Genomic DNA, 3,351 nt, shown 5'->3' with positions numbered 1-3,351 from the left:
AAAAATGAGGTTTTCATGCCCTATATATAGAAAAATAAGTCCTAACTAAAAAGGAAATGAAATAAGGAAATTATGTTCGGGTATGCGTCGTCATTCCACGAGACTGACTCACGGTCCGCCAATGGATCTACAGTCCGTGAGTCCCCTCCATCACCCAGGACTTATGCAATATTTTCAGCTTCCAAAACTCAACTTCTCTGAAGCAAACGACGGACCACCAGTACGTACCATAGATCGATCTACGGTCCGTCGACCCTCTCCGTAGCTCCACACTTAGAATATTCAAAAATCAGGTACTGGAACCCTCGTAGTATCATTCTACGGACCGTCAATGGCCACCGTGGTTCCACACTTGGTCAGATTTCCCTGATTTGCCTTCCATGCCTTGCCTGCTGATCTACGATCACCATCTATGGAGCGTCAATGGACCTACGGTCCGTAGATGCCCTTTTCTGCACATCTTCCAGCTGTCTCTTTATTTTTGCGTCCAAACATATTTCCTGCAAAAACACAATAAAAACACATAAAAATTAATACAAAAAGGCCCTAGACATACACAACTCTTAAGTGAAATGTATTAAAATACCATAAACTCACGGTATATCAACAGTCTCTCTATTCTTTAAAAGGTAAGAATACAGTTTTAGAGAGGGAAATATGTACGCAACCTTATTCGTCGTGTGAAGGTAGAGGGTTTTTTTATAAACCTTTGGCCTAAGTAACACATAAAAAATAATATGAAAAGAAAATACAATAATGAAGAAGTAGTTATGCTGAAAATAATAGAGACATGTCCTCGGTAGGTTGCAGTTCATATGTCATGTCCTGTATAATTATCTTTTCCCAATACTTTTGTGGTCAACTTTTACTTCTCCTCAAGCTCACCATATTCGATCTCTCACACCTCATTGTATTTCACATCTTTCTTCATATGTCTAACCATTTTAGTCTTGTCTTCCTCATACAATAGGTAAGAGTAAATAGGCAAACCTAATTGTCAAATAAAAAGAAAAAGAAAAAGAACAAATGAGACGATTGCTATCGAAGAAAGAAAAATAAGCAGCCTCCTCTCTGTCAATATGCATGTTAATTGAAATTGATACTCCCTCCGTCCCTTTTTAGTTGTCCACTTTAGAAATGGCACACAGATTAAGGCAACAATGATTAGCACAGTGAAGTTACAATTTTACCCTTATGACAACTTTTCATTTCAAAATTACAACCACTTCTTTGAATTCAAGTGAAATAAATTGGAGGGAAATAAGGGTATAATAGGAAAAAATTTGTTGTCTTTTCTTGATTTGTCAAAATGGACAAGTAAATAGGGACATCTAAAAAAGGAAATATGGACAAGTAAAAAGGGACGGAGGGAGTATTCAATTTGAGGCTATTTTGGTCGATTCATGCTTTTCCAAAGTTGATTCTTTGCTTTTATAAGACACAACCACTTCTTAGTTCTTTGCTAGTACAATTGTACCTTTTGTTTTGTGATGGCTAACACATTCCAACCATGTTTATATGTCATAAATAATGGGACCCACTCTCTTACTTTATCATGGAACAACTTTATTTTATATATATATATATATATATATATATATCCATCAGAAATAAAAAAGATAGAAAACTTAAATATTAGTAAATCTTCTATAACCTTTCACATAATCCTTCTCTAAAAATAATACATAAAGAGAAGTTAAAGACAAAATATTTTTCTATTATTTTAATTCATTTTGAAAGACCAATTAAAGCCAATGATAATCCCCAAAATACTCCGTCACAAGTTAAAAAGAAAGAAACCTTAAATACGAAATATTTTTCAATAATTATAGATAATTATCTTTCATTTTAAGTAAAAAAAAAAAGAAATAGAACTTAAATAAGAAATATTTTTCTATAATCATTTGGTATGCGATATTTACTGGCGGACTAATTTAAATTTTATGTTACATAGAATTAATTAATGTGAAAATTTCATATATAACATATATTATAGTATTATTTTCGAGCTATAGCAGTAGAGTTTCAGTTTCAAGTTATAGCATTTAAAATTTCAGGTTTTAACAAATTCACCAAAAAGAGAAATGTTTTATTAATTGGAAAAAAACTGTAAAAAATAATAATAAATAAACAAAATTGTTTTTTTTTAAAAACGGAATTAAAAAACAATAAATTAAAAGACTGAATTTGTGGGCTGTTATTTAATTTGAAATTATTATAGATAATTAATGATTAGCACTAAATAAGGAATCCAAACAAATTAACATTATTTTTAATCCTTAATAAACTCAATTTCGTTAAAATTAAATCTAATCAGATCATTTCCTTCTTTTCATCAAAGTTTCTCTCTTTTCATTCTTCATCCAAAAAAAAAATCTCAGGAACGAATAGTTGAATATTTTTTTCATTGAAAAAAATTGATTTTATTGATATGGACAATTGCGTATCAATTTTAATTAAACACGGTGGAAGATGAGATCATTCGGGTAAGTATTTAGTATTGTTTATTGTTTGTTTTTAAGTTGAGTTGAAACGAAAAATTGTTTTGTTTAACTGAAAATGTTGTAAAAATGTATAATATTAGTGATTTTAAGTTTTTGTGATTGTTTTGTGTATTTTTTCTTAAATTATAAAGTGATTGTATATTTGCGAATGAATTTAATAGAATTTTTGGAAAGAAATCTGTAAGAAAAATGTGTTAAGTTATATGTAAACAAAATTATTTGGATTTTTTGACAAATTGTATGACAAGTGATTTTAGTTGGTATTAAATTCTAAATTTTACTGGATCATATTAGATGTTGTCATCGCTGAAGAAATTAGTGAGTTAGAAATTAATTATCTGGTACGATTAAAATAAGCAAGGGGGCAAGTCAAGTAAGCAAAAATGTATTTGTAATGAGTGAGTAATTGTTGTATGAAATGTGTATTAAGTGTGTTTGAATGTTGGTATGATATAAGTTGTCTTTGCGACATGTGTATGAAATGTATATTAAGAAAGTATGAATTTCGTTTGTAGTCGTGTCTGATGAAATGTATGAAAAGTTTTTTTAATGTTGTATTGATGGTGAAATTTTATGTAGACATTTGTGTATAAAGTTTTTTGTTATTAAATAAGTATTTGTTGTATGATTTATGTATTATAGTAGTATGAAAGTGCTTGGAATGTACTATTTGAACGATATTTGTAAGAATTGTTTGTTTAATTAAATATAAAAACTGTTTTGTAATATTCTGTTTGTCTGAATGATATTTATATTTTGAATTATTTGTTTATAATCTGATAACTTTTTTATTTTTAATGAAACAGGGCGTTATGTGGATTTTCAAATGGAAGGGGTTTTATATGAT

Source organism: Solanum tuberosum, unplaced genomic scaffold (genome assembly GCF_000226075.1).
Source record: "Solanum tuberosum cultivar DM 1-3 516 R44 unplaced genomic scaffold, SolTub_3.0 scf00718, whole genome shotgun sequence".
NCBI lineage: Eukaryota > Viridiplantae > Streptophyta > Magnoliopsida > Solanales > Solanaceae > Solanum > Solanum tuberosum.
The sequence above is the reverse complement of the archived record's forward strand: the minus strand, read 5'-3'. Positions refer to the sequence as shown.